The sequence below is a fragment of the Felis catus genome, chromosome F2 (assembly GCF_018350175.1).
Source record: "Felis catus isolate Fca126 chromosome F2, F.catus_Fca126_mat1.0, whole genome shotgun sequence".
Classification (NCBI taxonomy): Eukaryota; Metazoa; Chordata; class Mammalia; order Carnivora; family Felidae; genus Felis; species Felis catus.
In genome coordinates this window covers 46,443,442-46,463,945 of record NC_058385.1, presented here as the reverse complement: position 1 = coordinate 46,463,945, position 20,504 = coordinate 46,443,442, and the positions used below count along the sequence as shown (strand labels likewise).

At 45.7% G+C, this 20,504-nt stretch overlaps 1 long non-coding RNA gene across 1 annotated transcript in view; it reads left to right on the top strand.

The window, feature by feature from the left end:
• Nucleotides 1-15,955: 15,955 nt before the first annotated feature.
• The window catches only part of LOC123383169, a 31,581-nt gene continuing 27,032 nt past the window's right edge, over nucleotides 15,956-20,504 (top strand). The window contains exon 1 of the long non-coding RNA XR_006592622.1: nucleotides 15,956-16,404. This is a non-coding gene — a long non-coding RNA (uncharacterized LOC123383169). The remainder of the gene's footprint in view (nucleotides 16,405-20,504) is intronic.

Sequence of the window (20,504 nt, the reverse complement as noted above, 5' to 3'; positions counted from 1 at the left end):
TTTTTACTGTTTTTTTTAACCTGTGGTTACATTAATATATACATATATACATATGAAGTATATACATATAAAATGTATATGATATATATATTATATATACATATATATAACATACATATAAAATGAATATAACATTTTATGCATACAGCAGTCTATTTTAAGTTAATGGTCACTTAAGTTTGAACCCATTCCTTACTCCTCTTCCCTTCATGTTTTAGGTATATGGTGTCATAATTTACATCCTTTTATTTTGTGAATACCATGACTGATTATTATAGATCTACCTATTTTTACCGCTTTTGTATTTCCTGTTTTTCTTACTCCTACTTGTGGACTTTTCTTTCCACTCAGAGTCCCCTTTAACATTTCTTGTAAGTCTGGTTTAGTGGTCATGAATTCCTTTAACTTTTGTTTGTCTGGGAAACTCTTTATCTCTCATTACATTCTGAATGATAGCCTTGCTGGATAGAGTATTCTTGGGTACAGATTTTTCCCTTTCAGCACTTTGAATATATCATGACACTCCCTTCTAGCTGGCAAAGTTTCTGCTGAAAAATCAGCTGATAGCTCTATGGGTTTTCCCTTGTATGTAACTGTTTTCTTTTCTCTGGCTAATTTTAAAATTCTCTCTTTATCACAAGTTTTTGCCATTTTAATTACCAGGTGTCGTGGTGTGGACTTACTTGGGGGGGGGGAGGGGGCTCTTTGTGCCTCCTGGGTCTGGATTTCTGATTTCCTTCCCTAGATTCAGAAATTTTTCAGCCATTATTTATTCAAATACATTTTCTGCTCCCTTTTTCCTCCCCCTTCTGTGATCCCTGTAATGTGAATGTTATTACGCTTGATGGTGTTGCTTAATCTATTTGCATTTATTATTATTTTTTCTCTCTCTCATTCAGCTTGATTGCTTTCTATTACTCTGTCCTCCAGGTCACTGATCCATTCTTCTGCTTCCTCTAGTCTACTTAATTTATTCCTTCTAGTGTATTTTTAATTTCAATTATTGAGTTATTCATCTCTGATTGGTTCTTTTTTATGTTTTCTATTTCTTTGTTAAGGGTCTCACTGAGGTTCCCCACTATTTTCTTTTTTTAAAATTTTTTTCATGTTTATTTATTTTTGAGAGAGAAAGAGAGGGAGAGGGAGAGACAGAGCATGAGCAGGGGAGGGGCAGAGAGAGAGAGAGAGAGAGGGAGACACAGAATCTGAAGCAGTCTCCAGGATCTAAGCTGCCAGCACAGAGCCTGATGCGGGGCTTGAACTCACAAACCACGACTTCATGACCTGAGCCAAAGTCAGATGCTTAGCTGACTGAGCCACCCAGGTGCCCCAACCTCCACTCTTTTCTAAAGTCCATTGAGTATCTTTATGACCATTACTTTAAATTCTTTATCAGACATATTTTTTTTAAAGAATTTTTTTTTCAACGTTTATTTATTTTTGGGACAGAGAGAGACAGAGCATGAATGGGGGAGGGGCAGAGAGAGAGGGAGACACAGAATCGGAAACAGGCTCCAGGCTCTGAGCCATCAGCCCAGAGCCTGACGCGGGGCTCGAACTCACGGACTGCGAGATCGTGACCTGGCTGAAGTTGGACGCTTAACCGACTGCGCCACCCAGGCGCCCCTACATATTTTTTTTTTTTTTATCTCTGTTGCATTTAGGTCTCTTGTTGTAATTTTGTCCTGTTCTTTCATTTGGGACATATTCCTCTGTCTCCTCATTTTGTCTAACTCTCTGTCTCTTTCTATGTATTAGGAAAATCAGCTACCTCCCCTGCTCTTAAGAGGAGGGGCTTTATGAAGAAGAGGTTTCTGTAGTGCCCTGCAGTACAATGTTCCCTGTTCACCAGAACGTGGCACTTCAGGGTTTCTCCTATGCATGTTGCATACACCCAGATGTTGTGGCTGTGCCACTTCTGCCTAGTCATTTATAATAGCTGTCTTTGCCTATTGTGGGCAGGGTTTTGTCCCTGTGCTGTTAGGGCCAGTCTGGGACCACCTTGGACTTAAGCTGAGACAGACCAGATCTTTGTTAGAGATGCAGTAGTGCTGAACTGCAAGAAGGGCACACGGTGCCAGCAAGGTCATTGTTGGTGGGAAGGGACCTGTAGCTGTTAGGGACTCAGGCAGGCTAGGTTGGAGGGGGAAGATTTGCAAAAGGGCATGGCAGCAGGGCACGTGGTGTTAGCAAGGTTTGGGTGGGTCTGCTGTGGGAGGGGACCTAGATCTGAGTCCTGGCTGGCAGAGGCATATGTGTCTGCAGGAATATGTGGGGGTGGGCACACTGTAGGCACAATGCTGGTTTCCATAGACGTCTGTGTGTTTATGCTAGGGGAAGAGGAGGAAAATGGTGCCCTCCTGTTCCTTTGTTCCAGGAGAAGTTTCCCAGTGATCCCTGCCCTTCTAGCACATGCTCTGAGATTGGTAAACAAATCTCCCTCCTACTCTGCCATTTCACTGGAAGTTAAATATTTGTTGCTATTTTAAGCCACTAAGTTTTGATGTAATTTGTTACACAGAAATATATACATGCTCTTCCCTCCTGTGCTCCTGACAAGCAACACCAGTTGATTATGGAACTCTTGTCCCCTGAGCCTGGACATAGCTTTGCAACCCTTCACACATTGATTGCATTAGGCTGTCACCACTATAAAAGATTAAACCCATTTGCCAGCACTTATCATGGGGATAAACTAGAACTGTTAAACATTGAAGCCAACAGTTTAGAAAGTGTCCTTTTACTATTAATAGTAAGTGAAAACTAATTTTAGCAATCCTTTGATTATGATATAGATGCTATTTACACAGTATTTACAATACTGCACAGATAAAAGTACGGCCTATGGAGAATGATTTGTGTGTGTGTGATTCTGGCCTGTTTCCCATGGTATTTTCAACTTACTCTACAAAAAACAGGCATCATACACCAGCTCAACAATTTGGTCAAAGTGAATTTTGTGTATGTAACCCAGTTGCCCAGGCCACGGTAGTGTAGAGGTAAAAATAAGGTCACTATCAAAAGTAAAGCTTGGGAGTGATGCCAGCAAAATGATGGAGTGGGTAGCTGTAATTTCTTATTTCCCCAAAGAAACACACACACACACACACACACACACACACAAGCTGAAACTTTCAGAACTAAATTGTCAGAACTCTAGAAAACAGCCAAAGGTTTACAGCATCCAACAAAATGCTGAATCAAGAAATGATTCTTGATAGGAAATGATAGGAACCTTGACAATGATAGGAAACTTCTGTGGCATTTTTATTTGCCCTGGCCCCATTCCCTTCCCAATGTGAAGGTGGTCTTGAAGAGGTGGCAGCCTGTGTTCCCAGTGTTAACACATTACTGTTTATATCTGTTCTAACACACATCTTGTTCACACATTATTGTGTATGTCCATTCTAACCTGTCTGAAGGTTACCAAAAGATGCTTGTCTTAGTTTTTCCTAACTCAGAACTCAGGCCAGAAAAGCCGTGGGCATAGTTTGAGAATGTTACTAGGTGAATGAACAACCCACAGAAGCCTAAGGCAAAAGATTACAGTCCAAATATGCAATAGATGGCCTAAAATCCCAGAGGGAAAGCTGGGGAAAGTTCTTTGGGAAATTAGAACATTCAAAGGCACCTGTATGTGCAGAGGAGTTTAGAAAGCCATGTACATGCTCAAGGCAAGATGCATGCTCAGAAAATGCTTGAGAAGACCCTAAGCTTTTACCTTGTGCCAATCCCTAGCCTCAATGCAAGTCTAAGTGTTAAAGTGCTCCAGCAGGAGTCCATGAAAATTAGGATAAGTGTTTGCTTTTTGTATTTTTCTTTTTGTTTCTTTCTTTCTTTCTTGTGGTGGTTTTTGTTTGTTTGGTTTCATGTTAGCTTTTAGCATTTAACAAAATCTCTATCAAACATTAGCTGAACATAAACAATTGGAACAGGGACTTCAGTGACCGTACACACAACCAGGAATAAGCTTTGCAAAAAATAGTTTGGAAAGTCAGTAAACAAGCAGACAATTATAGACTTCAATGATTCGTAAAACAAAACAAAACAAACACAAAAACACAACAACAACAACAACAACAACAACAAAACAAACCAAACAAAACAATAACAAAAAAACCCAGAAAATCTTGAGGAGGGGAAGATTCTGATTTTCAGAGTTATGACATAATGGTCAAACATCCACTTTTCAACAACAACAACAACAACAACAACAACAAAATCACAAGGTATACATGAAAAAAAACCCCAGGAAAGTTTGGCTAATTCAAAGGAACAAAACAAGTGGATAGAAACCATCCCTGGAAAAGTCCAGGCATCAGACTTACTAGGCAAAGATTTTAAAACAACTATCTTAATATGCTGAAAGAACTGAAGGAAAAAAATGGACATAGAAATAAAGGAAATCAGGAAAGCAATGTATTTAAAAATGAGACTATTGTAAAAAGCAACCAAAGCTATTCTAGACCTAAAAAATACAATAACTAAAATGAAAAATTCACCAAAGAATTTAAACAGTAGATTTGAGGATGCAGAAGAAAGAATCAGCAAACTTGAAGATAAGAGAATTGAAAGTATCCAGTCTGAGGAGCATAAAGAAAAAAATGAAAAGTGAATAGAACCTAAGAGATCTGTGGGACACCATTAAGTGGACCAACACATGTTTTATGGAAGTCCCAAACAGAAAAGAGTGAGAGAAAGTAGTAGAAAGTATTTTTGTACATTCCCAAATGGTGCCTGGATGGCTCAATCAGTTAAGTGTCCAACTCTTGATTTCAGCTCAAATCATGATCTCACAGTTCATGAGTTCAAGCCCCACATCAGGCTCCATGCTGACAGTGTTGAGCCTGCTTGGGGTTCTCTCTCTCTCTCTCTCTCTCTCTCTCTCCGCCACCCCCCCCCCCAAAATAAATAAATAAACTTTAGAAAAAAATTTAAAAAAAAGACATGAATCTACATACCTAAGAGAAAAAGAATCCCAAAAGCAGCAGAAGTGACTTATACACAAGGGACTCTCAATAAGATAAATAGTTGGTTTCTCCTCAGAAAACATAGAGAACAGAAGGCAGTGGGATGATATATTTAAAGTGCTGAAAGGAAAAAAAAACTGTCAAGTAAGAATTCTATATCCAGCAAAACTGCCTTTCAAAAAATGAGGTGAAATTAAGATATTCTCAGATGAAAAGTAAAGTTATCAACATGATAAAGGGCATTTATGAAAAGCCCACAGCTAACAACATAGTCAGTAATAACTGAAAGAGTTCTCCCTAAGATCAGGAACAAGACAAGGAGGTCTGCTTCAACTGCTTGCTATTCAACATTGTACTAGAAGTTCTAGCCAGAACTAGGCAAAAAAAGAAATAAGACATCCAAATTAGGAAACCAAGAGGTAAAACTGTCTCTATTTGCAGATGACATGATCCTATATAGAGAAAATTCCAAAGAATCCACAAGAAAGAAAGCTATTAGAGCTAATAGACAAATTTGGCAAAGTTTGGCAGGGTACAAACTCAACACACAAAAAAGTTGGACCCTCACCTTATACCATATACAAAAATTAACTCAAAATGGATGGGAGACCTACACTTAGGAACTAAAACTATAAACTCTCAGGGGAAATCGTTATGATTTAATGTCACTGAATTTGGACACTAATATATATACATATGTTATGTTATTTGTATATATACATACACAAATATATACACACACATATATATATATGCATAGACATTTTACCAAGATTTTAAAAAATAAATTATAAAAAGTATAGCTGAGGTAGAAGAAGTAGATCTTTTTCTCTCCTTGGGCGCATTCTCCTAAAGCATTGCCTTGTCAGCATTTTATAAAGATAGTGTTGATGGAGCAAGGCCACAAGGAAAACCCAATAGAGGAAAACAAAACAGGTCCACTTACTTACCCACCAACCAACAGGGCAGGTTTCACCCCCTCAGGAGACCCAGCACCCAACGTCATGACTCAGGTGACCATTCAGTAACACTCTGAGGTCTTCATTTTTTCTAAATAGATCTGATATCTCTAGAAAAATGTCCCACGTGTGCCTAGGTAATCCCCTCAGTTACCACATGGCCGATGTTTTCCTCTTCTTCTCTCCCTAAAGTCCGCCTCATAGGCTACTGTACCAAGGCTTTGACTCAGTTCCTAGTACTCAGCAACCCAGTCTCCAGCAGACACCCAGGGATGCGTGGGGGCTGAGGGAAGGAGGAGTCCCCTTTGTTTCCCTGTGTGTGGTAGGTCAAAAGTTTACAAATATAACTGCCTAATATGTTCTCAAAGTCTAGCAGAGATTTTAGGAAATTTTGTTTAGTTTTGTCACTCCCTCCCTTGGAACTCAGGAGACCATGGGCACTGCAATAGGGGTCCCTGGTGGAAAGGAGGGAGTCAGTCTATGTAATAAACACAGGGCTGTGCTTGAAAATACCTGTCTCATCAAGCTTTGATCTACTGGCCTTGATCTAACTTGGGAACTTTAATTATCTAACTTTAGCACGAATTCTCTCCCAGGAGTAGCCTCTAACCCTTGTGCATATGCAGCCAGAGTGGATTGCCCTGCCAGTCCCCCAGACTTGTTCAGGCATGACTACAGCCTAGGGGGGCCTTTTGTGGACAATTAATTTTCAATGTTCGTGGTGGCTTCCTGTGTGCCAGACGTAGGAGTAAAAGCTGTAGATATGCTAATCTCCTTACTTTTTTTTTTAATTAAAAAAAATCTGTGTGTTGGGGGAAATTTGCAATGTACCAAAAATTCTATCTAAGATAATTAATACTTGCCCTCAATCTCATTGCTTATCATTTCATTTAATCCTCACAGCAATGCATGGAGGAAGATTGAATTGTTTCTGTTGTTCAGGCAAGGAAACCTAGGCTCAAGGAGAGGTTATGGACCTTGCCTGCGGTCAGACCTGAGAAGTGGATTTGCACTAGGGGAAACCAGACTACCTCTCATACCACAATGCCTCCTCCCAGCTGAGATTCCAGCTGCATAACTTACTGGAGAGCTTCCTGGAAGCTCAGAGGTTTCTTTTACAATATTCTATACTCAGACCTTGCTGAACTGATGATCCCAAAAAGAAGAAAGGGGACCCTAACGGTTGCCAGCCACAGAAATAGCTGCTAACAGCTGTGGGTGGACCTTGGGCAAGATGACTTCTTTTTTTATATTGTAAAAACTTTTTTTATATTGTAAAAATTATTACCCCCATCATGTTAGTTAACACCTCTGTAATTTCAGGTAATTACTGTTTCTTTTTTGTGGTTAGAACATTTAGGATCTACTCTCTTAGCAACTTTCAAGTATATCATACAGTTAGTAATGAGGACTTCCTAATCTTAACTATAAGGACTGGACTAGTCTAAGGACCATTAGAGATGACATGTAATATGCCTGAAGAAATGCCAGGTGCGAATACATTCTTGGAAATTTTGGTTGCAGGAATAAATGGATGTCCCTCACAGGTCCAACATTCCATGACCGTTACCTTTTGCTGTTGGAATAGCTATTATACCTGGATCACTAATATTAAGGTCAAACCGAAGTGGGAAGCATCTCATCCACATTGTCAGGCACTTGAAAATTATAGGGAAACATACTAGCAGGGCCATAGTTAGGATAGGAGTGTTAGCCCCAAGAGGAATAGTTATTTTGCTTCTCTTAAATTCTACCATGGTTCTTGTTTTTGCCATTTTGATGTCTATCTCACCAAAGCCAGGGTTTGTTTTTTTTTTTTAAGTTTATTTCTTTTGAGAGAAAGAGAGTGGGGGAGAGACACAGAGAGGGAGAGAGACACAGAGAGGGAGAGAGAGAGAGAGAGAGAGAGAGAGAGAGAGAGAGAGAATTCCAAGCAGGCTCCACGCCATCAGCACAGAGCCCAATGGGGGGCTCAAACTCATGAACCGTGAGATCATGACCCAAGTTGAAATCAAGAGTCAGTTGCTTAACCAACTGAGCCACCCAGGCGACCTCACCAAAACCAGTTTTAAGTTTTTTCCAACTCCCCTGCGCTCAGGGACCTTGAGAGTTCTCACTGAATCACAGGCATAAAGACCCGCCAGGAAGTCCCTGAGTTGTTTTTGTGATAAATTCCTTACCCAACTAATTTTAAATTGTCTCCAGGTGCTGCTCAGTGATTGCATGAGCAGCCTGCAAAATGGAGTGCAGGGCTCCTTCAGCTGGTGAGACAGCCTGGTTTTGGGTATATCTGGTCAAGGACATCCTAAGTTCTCTAAGGTGTACCTTTCTTCCAACAATCCTCTAAGTTCACCTGCCAGCCTTGGATAAGATGCTTTTGCACTTAAAAGTCACCCCCAAAAGTTGACTCACCTTCCCTGGTTCACAATGTCACCATTAAGAAAAACTCCAGCCCTCACGGCCTCATGTTGACTACACACCCTGCCCACAACTTCCGCAACAACACAGCCAGCCTCTGACTAATCCTCCCCTTACAAATGATTCATAGATAGGTCCTACCACCTCCACCAGTGGAGTTCTCCCCAGCAATTCTCTACCACAGACAGAGCCACCAGCAGCCCCCTCTCCCCTTCTCAGGGCTCAGGAGCTACAGCGCTGGAGATAGCCCCCCTGGCCCCTCCTCAGCAAGAGTCGCTGATGCCAAAAGGCAGTGGGGGGAAAGTTTTCAGAACAAGAGTTCTGGAATCAGGTGGGCCGTCGATCAAGTTTGAGTTCCTGCACTTGTTGGCTGCATGACCTTAGATACATTGATTTCTCTATTCCTTGTTTCCCTTATTTGTAAAATGGAAAGATAACTATACAAAACCTTAGGGGGATTGTGAGTGTTGAATAACATGAGGCATAGAAAGCACGTAGCACATAGAAAGTGCTTTCTAAGAGCTAGCTATTATTATAATTATTATCACCATTAAAAATACCCAAAGACTCAGCTCCACTCAGAGGCATTAGTCACCTAGCCCACTGTGAGCACCCCGGACTTGTGCCCAGTGATCTGCTCCCGCTGTCTCACCCTCCATCCCTCTTGCTCACTCTCTCCAGCAAGTTCCCAGAACATTCCATTCTCCTTCCTGCCTTAGTAACATAGCACTGGTGCTTCGCTCTGTCTAGAATACTCTTCCTATTCCTATTCTTATTCTTATCTTCTCTTTTGCCTGGCTGGCTTCTCGTCTGTCAGGTCTCAGCTTGGATGCCACGGAAGGCTTCCCAGGGAAGCCTTGTTAAGCACTCAGTATACCCCACCAGACCTGGTTAGGTTCCCTCTTAATGCCATTAAATGCTGTACCTCTTTGGAACACTATCCATAATTATAATTATATCAGTATGAATTTAACCATAATTATGTGTCTATTCCCCCCTCCACCATAAACTATAATTTCCATAGGGTAGGAATTGTATCCATCACAGTGTCCTTGTCACCTAAGAAATGGCTTGGCACTAGTATGAATGAATGAGAGAATGAAGAAAAGAAAGGTGGTAGGGGGTAGGGCGTATGGTTGGGGAAGAAAGGAAGATTCTTGGCTACATTATGAACCATTCAAATTATACCATTCCCAATTCCAGCTACACTGGCTCAGCTCACAAGACTGGGCTTCTTGTGGATCTCAATCATCCCTGTGGAGCCTAACACCAAACCAAGCTTTTCTAGACCCTTCTCTGGAGGATTAGATGCTGCTTCTAAACTTAGCAGGCAGTGCCTGGTGTCCCGCAGGGCATTAGCTAAACTCTTTGAAATGTATCCAAGCCACCTGCCAGCCTTTGCATATTCTCTCCCACTTGGGTCAGAGGTGGTGCCAGATCCCCTGATTGGCCACCTCTCCTTGAAGGCTACCTGGAGCTCAGCAAAGTTCCCATGCCCTAAAGACATTTAGGTGTCATTTAGGTGCCTCTTGCTTCTGGTTGGACCCTGGGGCAGGCAGGGCTCAGGGTCACCATTAGAACCTCTAGGATAGTCAAGGGGCCAAACTCTCAGGGTGACATCCTGAGGTCATTTCTCACCGACTTCCCATGGAATATTGTAAAAACATGATATTTCTGTAAATTTTAAAAATCACTCATTGGAAAAGTACGAACTTTTCACAAAATTTCTTACTTGCTTACGGTGTATTTACTATAATAACCATGTTAAAGTAATACATGTGCCAACACACACATCTTTTTTTTTTGTAATGTTTTTGAGAGAGAGAGAGAGAGAGAGAGAGAGACAGGACACGAGTGGGGAGGGGGAGAGAGAGAGAGGGAGACAAAGAATCTGAAGCAGGCTCCAGAGCTGTCAGCACAGAGCCCGACGTGGGGCTCAAACACACAAACCATGAGATCATGACCTGAGCTGAAGTCAGACGCTTAACTGACTGAGCCACCCAGGCGCCCCAACACACACATATTTTAGTCTTACTACACCTATGCTAATTCCCATGTATACCTTGGTTTTTGTGGAAAAATGCATATGTCCAGATCCAATCAACAAACCTAAATAACAGTCCTTGGAACCTCAGTCCTTGGTAAGTGGAGGATTGCCTGCCTGTGCACCAGACCGCAGGCCTCCTTACAATTAAGAATGGGAGAGGGGCACCTGGGTGGCTCCGTCGGTCAAGTGTCCAACTTTGGCTAAGGTCATGATCTCCAGGTTCGTGAGTTCAAGCCCCACATCGGGCTCTGTGCTGACAGCTCAGAGCCTGGAGCCTGCTTCTGATTCTGTGTCTCCCTCTCTCTCTGACCCCCCCTCTCAAAAATAAATATGACAAAAACAATTTTTTTAATGGGAGAAATTCCAGGAGGGATATAGTTCAGGTTCAATTTTAAAGTAATAAGACTGGTTTAAGTGTGTGCTTGGGGAAATCCATCACTCGCTAAGGTGGCCCTCCTTCCTGTCTTCCAGCATGTTTCACATCCACCCCCAAGTCTTTGTTCACACTAATTCTCCTGAATGGTATAGCTTCTCCCTCCCCCCACCCCTCACCTGGTTGGACTCAGCCCATCTTCTAGGTCCAGGCTTAGAAATTCCTGAAGACTTCTCAGGGCACCTAGGTGGCTCAGTTGGTTAAGTGTCCGACTTCAGCTCAGGTCATGATCTCACAGTCCGTGAGTTTCAGCCCCGTGTCAGGGTCTGTGCTGACAGCTCGGAGCCTGGAGCCTGCTTTGGATTCTGTGTCTCCCTCTCTCTTGCCCCTCCCATGCTCATGCTCTGTCTCTCTCTGTCTCTCAATAATAAATAAACGTTAAAAAAAATTTTTTTTAAAGAAAATTCCTGAAGACTTCTCCAGTATGTACCCACCTGCCCTTCTGAACTCTCAGGGCACTTAGTACATGTCACTGTCAGCTTGCTCTACAATTGTCTCATATACAATTCTCCAAGTCACATGATGAACTCCTCAAGGGCAGTGATTATGCCCGGTGCGTCTCCACAGGGGTGAGCTCATAATGGTTCTCACAAATCCTCGGTCCTTTTATGGAATTGGAACTACAGTCCTACCCATCTCCTACCCCTCTCTACTGCAAATGGTCTAGCCCTCCCTCTAACCTCACAGAAAATGGGGAGAATGAAATGGCACTAGCCCAGAACACCCAGGGATTATAGATGTCAACAGAAAGTATGGATGTTTATATCCACCAAAGATTTCGGCTGGCGTGGGGAAACCACGTGCTTTCTAGGAAAGGGGACATCTCATTAGAGCAGCGAGTTCAGCTATGGGGGTTGTGTGGGGTGACAGGATGAGAGGACAATCAGAGAGGCTAAGAGAAGGCCAAGTTACTTGGCATAAGAGAAATTAAGGGAGGAACCCAGCTGAAGGACCCTGATACATCAGAAGAGGCTGGAAAGAGGAGATCCCTGGCAGGACAGCCCGTGTAGCTGCACGTACAAAAAGAGAGAGAGGACCAGGAAGATAAAGACAGAGAGGGAGCGATGGGGCAGCATCATGAGGAATGAAACTTTGTGGTCAAGAAAGACATGTTTAAAGACAATTTTGAAGAGTTGTGCCATGTGACATATAACGTTCTCCTTCCCTCCCTCAGAAACCTACAGTAAATATCAACATTGCCCCCTGATGTTTTCAGAATCAGATGTGCAGAGTGTTTAGTTCATTTGTTCAATAGGCAATGGGTATGGCAGTTCTCACCGTGGGCACAGATGCCCAAGGAAGGCCGGCTTGGGGACAAATGGGTAACATGTTCCTTTTTTCTTTTCTTGTCTTGTCTTGTCTTGTCTTGTCTTGTCTTTTCTCTTCCTTTCTTTCTTTCTTTCTTTCTTTCTTTCTTTCTTTCTTTCTGTGAGGGTGTCGGGGTCATTCTTTATTGATGTAAAGACTAAATAAGAAAAACACGATTTGAGAAAACGAAAAACAAAAAAGTACCCTGGGTCTCACTAGGTTACTAGTATTTTCCTTCTTTTTTTTTTTTTTTTTTTTTTCCTAACTCTGGTTGAACCTTTAAGAAATGTGTTCTTAACCTAAATCCCAGGTAAATCTCTGAGGTAAAGGAGAATCCCCATCTTTGGCAAATTATGTTGTACCCATGGACGGCTGATTGCTGCTTACTTATGGCTCGATTAACAGGGAAAAAAAAAAAAATCCAGCAGTTTCGAAGTGTCTTCGTGTCTTTTCTCAGGGAAGACCAAAGGTGGAGAGGGAGCTTCCCACCTCTGTGGGAGAGCATTTGGCCCCAGCAGCCGCACCCCCTGTGGGCTACATAGCAGGCTCACACTTACCATTTAATTTGAGAAACTGGAGAGAGCCAAGAGCAACAGATTGTGATTTGTGGGTGTCAAACTCGCCAGAAAGCGGTCAGCGTGTAGGCGACAGATGGGAGAGGGTGCTATTCCTTAGCTGGTGGAGTGGAAGGTTCAGGGCCTCCTTCATTTTGAAACCTGTGGCTTTTCTCTGCCCGGGAGACCTGGCCACGCTGGGGTGGCCCTCAGGAAAGTCTGAGTCTACAGGCGTCTGAGCCAGAAGGTCAGGCGTGGTTACTTTAAAAATAAACTCTTGTGACTGTAACCCTGGCTCGGCACACGCATCTGCGGCCTTGGACTGAAGACACTGGCCACAGCTATGATTCGCGTTCACCAAAAATAGTCATTTCAGCATCCGAGAATGAGATTGGGAAGGAAGGGCCAAGCTCCATTTCTCACTCTCTGGCTGCTCTTTTTCTCCGTGGGACCAAGCGAATCACCGCGGTCCTTGTTCGTCCCCAAGAGTGTATTTAGGACCATTTATGCACCAGACATGGTGCTAGACGCTAGGGAGTCAGCAGTGAACAAATTCGATGTGGCCCCTGCCGGCTAGGGCCTCAGAGTCTTGTTGGGTGTGTGTTAGTTTCCTGTGGCTGCTCTAACAACATCCCGCAGACTGGGTGGCTTCAAACGACAGAACTTTATTGTCTCCCAGTTCTGGAGGCCAGGAGTCCAAAATCAAGCTGTTGGCAGGGCCGTGCTCCTCCCAAAGGTTCCAGGGAAGAATCCTTCCTTGTCTCTTTCAGCTTCTGGTGTCTGTGGGCGGTCCGTGGCGTTCTTTGGCACGTGGCTGCCTCACGCCGGTCTCTGCCTCTGTCTTCACGTGGCCTTCTCCCCTGCGTGTCTGTGTGTCTGTGTCCGAACTTCCTCCTTCCATTAAAGACAACGGTCACGCTGGATTTAGAGCCCATTCTAAACCAGTGCGGTTTCATCTTGACTAATTACTTCTTTAAAGACACTATTTCCCCCCCCCAAAAAAGGCTACCTTCTGAGGTTCCAGGTGGACATGAACTGGGGGGCTGGAGGGCACCGTTCAACCCGGAACCCGATGTCAAATGATAAACCAATAAACTCAAATAAAAAGACACGGGTTGTATGGCAAGCGCTCACCTGGGTGTTTTCTGTGTATTTCTATTCCATCTCCTTCTCACAGGTACACCCGGTCAGCATGCACTAAAGCGGAAACAACAGCAAAAGGAGATAGCACCCCGGGTGCCGGCAGGAAGATTCTTGAATGCGTGCAGCCTGCAGGGTCTGTGTTTCCTCTTCCAGGGAAGGGCCCAGTAAAAGGAGAGTAAGAAGACAGCCTAATGACGAGAACAGGGGGGGTGGGCAGCAGAGGGCGAGGTAGGGGAGGCTTCAGACTGGGAGAAGAAGGGGCGCCTTCTGTGGCCAGGATCAGGGAAGGGGCATGGCCGAACTGGTCTTGAGTGTGCCCCCTTCCCCCAACACACACACAACTCTCCACCTTGTCAAGAGTCCCAGGCACTCGCAAGTCCCTCCAAACCAAAGGAAGAGACTTGAACACCTCTGTGGAGATGGGGCAGTAGGAGGAATTGAATAGAACTAACCGGAATTTCTGCCTGAGCCGAGGCCGTGGTGGACACACCATGGCTCTCTCTGTCCACGTAGATGGCACTAGGAATGGAACGGGTGCACTGGCACAGAATTACAAAGGGGCTGCTTTCAGCTGAGGGCCTGAGAGGAGCTCTCTGGAGAAGTGACTGCTGGGATGGGACATGAGGATGGGAGGAAGTTCACAGGCAGAGGGGCAGGGCTGGGGACTTTTCTGGCAGAGGGAACAGCTTGTGTATAGGTCCCGAGGGGGGGAAAGAGGTAGGTATTTTTAGTCTTCTGAATGGAGACCCTGCACAGTCCAAGTGAGGAATCTGGAGGTACAATCAACAGGACTGAGTGAAGGGATGATGGCAGGTGGGGAGAGGGTGTCCGGGGCCTCCATAAGAAAGAGTAGCTTCAAGAATGGCTCAGAGGGGCAAGTTGGGGCCGGAGGGTATGCAGCCTTGATTTGGGGGCGTGTGGAGTTTGGGAGCACTTCTAAATGGTCTTGTGGAAATCCCAAGAAGGCAAATGAATGGCTGGGTCCGAGCTCAGAGAGAAATCTGGCTGAGGACACAAAGACAAACGTGGGAGTTAACTCAGGGGAGCCCAATGAGGGTGAATCCATCCAGGCCAGCCGTGTGGCAGAAGGAGAGAGTCATAGGTTTCATTCTGAATGGAATCAGTCTATATCCTACAAGAGAGTGATGCTCAGCTGATGGCAGTTCATGACTGCACGAACACGGGAGGTGTTCCTGATAGTCTCCTGTTGTAAACGACACCGAGATGAGCCACCTTGTAGCTTTTGTGGATATCCTTCCGTTATTGCTACAGGATAAACGCCCTAGAAAATCAAAAGAGGTTTATGTTTTCAGTGGTTTTTGATCATTGTCTCTGCATCACCCTCCAAAGCAGTTGGGCCTATTTGTGAAGCTATAGGTGTGGTTTGACCACGGGGAGCACTCAGACGGGCGGGCTCCCTCCCCATCTCCCACCACTGTCCACAGGGATGGGCAAGTCCAGGGAGGGTGGAGGCTGTAGTCCCAGGGAAACGCTCCCGTGCACAGGTCTGCCTGAGAAGCTTCCAGGCACTGAGTGTTCCTGAAAGGAGTGATTCTCTTGAGTGTCAAGAGGGTCCTCAAGATGGGAGGCAGCCCACTCGGGGAGTTCAGAGCTATCAGATGAATGGAATTTACATGACTGCAGGTGGGCCAGTGTTACTCGTGGTGACAAGGGACGTCAGGTGTGCAGGGTCAGAGAGAGTTCTGGGTTTAATATGCAGCCCTCATGCCTTTCTTCGGGCTCTCAGCCTTACACAGGTGCAGCCTGACAGCACCTCAACCGGGGCTTCTGAGACCACAACGAGGGAGAGCACAGGGGCCCGCTTGGTGCTCCGCGCACACACACCCTGGCACATTCCCCCTTCTAACCCCCCGGTCTGTCCTCAGGCAATGGCCAACGGGATAGCACATCTCTGCAACTCTCCCTCCTTCCCCGCTCTGCTCTGCGTGTCTCTTGCTCACTGGATCTCACCCCCTCAGTAAAGGATTTTCCTTTAGGTTTTTGTGTTAGGCTTTGCTTTGGGGGCAAAGCCCGGCTAACGCAGCGGTTTCCAGTTGCGCGACCTCGAGAGGATGCCTTAAGCTCACCAATCTAAACGTTCTCATCTCCAAAATGGGGGGAAATAGGAGTGCTTCCTGTGGCAGGCAGATTGATGGCCCCCCAAAGATGCTGGCATCCTGGTCCCTGGGACCTAGAAATACGTTAGATTATGGCAAAGGGAAGTTCAAGCTGCAGATGGGATTAAGGTTGTTAATCAGCGGACCTGAAAATAGGACAAGTGTCCCGAATAATCCAGGTGGACCCAGTGTAATCAAAGGGTCTTTAAAAGTGGGAGAGGGACGCAGAAGAGAGAGAGGGGGCTGCTGAAGAGATACATAGGGGTGCCATGTGGCGGGCTTTGAGGCTAGAGGAAGGGGCCATGAACCAAGGGATGTGAGCAGCCCCCAGGAGCTGGGCAGGGCGCAGAAACGGCTTCTCCACTCGAGCCCCAGAAAGGAATGTAGCCCTGCTTGCCCCTTTGATTTCAGCCCAGTGAGCCCGGCGTCAGCCTTGGAACCTTCAAAACCGTAAGGTAATACGTTTGCTTTATTTAGCTACTAAGTTTGCAGTGATGCGTTACAGCAGCAGCCCAACAAAGATGCTTTCTTCTTGGGCTATTGTGACAATTTTATGAGCTGATAGATGTAAAGCACTTGACCCGCGGCCCGGCATAGTGACTGCTGTTACTGTTCGGTAGCAAATAACTCTCCAGGACCTAACACATTGAGATGCCCGAGTCCCATCCCTGGTGATTCAGGAAGAAAACTGTAGCCCTTTAAGAGTTACGCAAGTGACGCTGACGCACAACCAGGGCCGGGAACCGTGTCTTTGGGTCCCAAATTATAACCTTGCGGCCACCAGCCCCACTCAGCTCCTGGCCGTTGGTACCGCTGTCCTGGCCCCTTCCCAGGCCGCCCCACTGCCTGAAAAGGAGCCAGAGCCTGAAATAGCAGCCCCATCCCTCAGTCTGAAAATGCTCTCCTGCCAATTTGATATTTTTGTCACTGTGAATGCTTCTTTTTTCTGCATTTAAAATATGAAGGCACTGAGGCAACATCAACATACTGGGCCATGTTCTCAAGGTGGGGGTCCCTGGACCAGCAGCATCCTCACCTGGAGCTTGTTAGAAATGCAAATTCTCCATCCCATCCCAGACCTAGTGAATTAAAAACGGTGGGGGTGGGGGACCGCTCAGCATCCGTTTTAAAAAGGCCTCCAGGTGATCTTGCCGCACCTAAGGTCTGAGAGCTGCCCACTGCCCTGGGCGGTGTACTAGCGGCCAAAGGCTGGGTACCACCTGCCAGGTGGATTACATGTTTCATAACTTTGATATCCTGTCTGTTCCTACCATCCTCTGGAGTCACATAGAAGGCTTACAGGACCTAAGGTTTATTAGTGAAATCAACAAATATTGAGTGCCTACTGAATGCCGGGCCCGGAGCTAAAAAGTGGGGTGCAGGGGTGGGGGGAACAAGCCAGCTTGGGACCTGATTTTCCTGGAGCTAGCAGGAGACATTCAACAAATCATTCCCTCACAAGGTAGGATTTGCAGTGTTTTTAAATCCAGGCTTCTCAAACCGTCATGTGCAAACAAGTCGCCTGGGATCTTGTTAAAAGGCAGAGTCTTCTTTGGGAGGTCTGGGGCGGGGCCGAAGAGCCTGCATTTCTAACAAGCTCTCAGGTGATTCTGAGGCAGCTCTTCTGAGGGCCACATTTTAAATAGCGAAGCATTAAGCCTCTTCAGGCAATTTCCTATCCGTGATCCCATGCCAGCCCACGGTTTGGTTTGTCGGATAAGAAAAGGTGGAAGGAAATTAGATGCTCGTTTTCAGGTCAAGGCCAAGGTCCTGAGACTTTGCCATGTCAAGGGCTTGCACCCTAGAACCCAGGAGCCTCTTAGGCCTCTGCCAGTCCTCAAGGGAGGCTGGCAGTCGAGACAGAGGCAAAGGCAGCTCCCTGATTAGCTGCTGCTCTGTTTTATCACAGAACCGCAGGGCTCTCCCTGCACTGGGCTTGATGTGAGGGAGACAGCTGCTGGTTCTCCCTCCCGTCCAGGACTTTGATAAGAAAACAGATGTGAATCTGCGATGCCTCCCAGTTAAAATGCGCTCTTGGGCCAGCCCTGAGTGATAAGGAAGATGCTCTCCCCAGTCGCGGAGGGGAAAGAAAAACACAGGAACTTCGCAGCCCCTGTCACTCCCCGACTTTTAAAAACAAAAGCCTCCCGATCTCCTTCCTACAGTGAAGGGAAAATGGGGCGCAGGCTTTTCTTGGCTTGTTCCCAGTCAGGGCAGCTGGAATCTATTGGACGCATTCAAACAGTCCCTCTTTCCTGAGATGGGCTGGCTGGGTAAAAGCTACATTTCATTCAAGAACACTGTTTCCCCTCCTGGGCCTCTCCCCTCACGGCGGAGAATGCTCCCACCAAGGGCCATGCTTTCTCTCTTGTACCCTGTTTTTTGCCTCCACTGAGCTTTCTCAAGGTTTGGGAAGGTGGTAGGATTTTAAGGGATTCTTTCTTTTGGAGGCTCCACCCCACATCCCATTAAACCTATTAGCAGCCACATCTCATGTAGCCAACATTTGGCCAATTTGAACAAATTATTATCTTGGCCGTAAAACGTATGATACGACTTTTCTAATTCTACTTTTGAGACCAGTCGCCTACAAGGACTCCCTCTAATTTACAACTGGTCTTGACTTCTCTGCAATCATTATGCAAAGTAGAAAATCTTTGCAAAGTCAGAAAAGCAAGCCTTACGGGTTTTAAGCCTCATGAATTTTTCATGAATTCCACATTTAACTCTTCATGAGGTTTAGCGTGATACTTTGGTAGGCATTTAATCAAACTTTCATTAGTTTCAATGTTGCTATTTTCTTTTCCTACTTTGGAAGTTCCCTACAATTTTTTTATTTTATTTATTTATTTATTTTTAGGGTCTCCAACATTTCTGTCACCTCTTGAAAGTACTTAGTGGTGAAATGGCCCTGGATGAGGAAGGGCAGGCTGGTGGGAACTTGGGCACAGGGTCGATGTCGCCTGAGGGAACCACTTACCAGTACTGTGAATCCTCGTAGCATTTTGCTTAATTCCTGCATTTCCCTACGTCCAGGGATCCTGCTTCCTCCCAGAATCTGGTTGCCATGGTGCCAGGGAAATCTCAAACTGTGTGTAGAAAACTAGGGAGACTCATCAGATCCAGGGACTTGGTTCAAATTGACTAAATTTTAATCATAGGAAGAGAGCAGTGAGCAGTGGGAGTACAGTCCAGTCTGGAATGAAAGGGAACCGAGAGAGCGGGGAGCAGTGGAATGGGGGCCTGGGGCAGCCACTCAAGGCCCTCTATGTGAGGCTAGTCCTGTGGAGGGCGTCAGATGGCCTTTCGGTAGTCCTGGCTCAGCTTCCCCTTTGCTGTGTGACCCCGGGCAAATCATTTCACTTCTGTGCCTTAGATTCATCTGTACAAGGTAATCATAATGGCTGCCTCCTAGAGCTGTTGTTGGAATTGAAAGAGCTACTGTCTGTAGAGTGCTTGGCATAGTGCTTGGAATATGCTAGATGCTCAAATGCTGTATACATCTATGTAAGCACTTAGTGGAATTCTATCAAAGTAAGTCATCTATATGATATTGTGGGTGGGGTCAACCTTCAGCCTCTCTGCCCTTAGTACATGGACTCTGGTCCTAAGGGAGAAGAAAAGACTTATTTTTCTGACGGCTCCAGGGCATGTTGGGGTCGGTCAGACACCCACAGTTCTCACCTGCTTACGGGTAAATCCAACAGCAAACACTGGCTGAGGGAGGATTTTCTAAGATAAACGGGAATGGAAGGAAATGACAGTCTGCATTTGTAAGCCGTCCCTACCCTCCTCCCTCCCACCCCCAGGAAACCTCGAGGGTAATGAGGTGGCGATTAAAACAAACGTGTTGGGCTAGTGATTCTCAAACCCTCAAACCCACATGTACTTTGGACTAGCCCCAGAGTCTGCCACTGGATTCTGGGAGAGGGGAGGGGGAAGAGTTTCGAGGGAGGTTTTATGATCCAGGCTAGGAGGTGACTGATGGTGCTCTCCCCACCATTCCCTGGGCCAGACTCAGGCACACACACCCCCCTCTGACCGTGAGGGGGGCTGAAAAGTGGGTCAACCACGTAGCCACGAGGAGAATCAGCCAGCTGTGGCCACAACGAGTGATTTTTAACGCACGGCTAAGTTCAAAACCTGCTCTCCTGGGGCAGAAGGCAAAATTGAAATCTCAAAAATGGAAGAGACCGAAGGAAATGATGATCCACCGTGGAAGAGAGGCTTATGGTTTAGAGCATTATCCCCTACACCCGCTTCGATGTTCCGGATGAGGTATCACAGGCTCCGACTTGCCCTTCAAAGTCCTGCGGCCCCGTGTCTAGGCCTCCCCTTCCCCACTCGGCACGCTAGTCAATTGTGTGCCTGCCTGTCTCTTTTACGCTGTAGGCAAGGGTTTCTTTAATGTATTCATCCCCAAATCCCAAGTGTCTGATGCGGTCCTTGCCACAGAGTAATAGGTGTTGGTTGAATATAGTTGCACAGAAGATAGATGCGGGGGGGGGGGGGGGGAACGAGGCCAAGAAGGAAAAGCCCCATGGTTAAGAACACA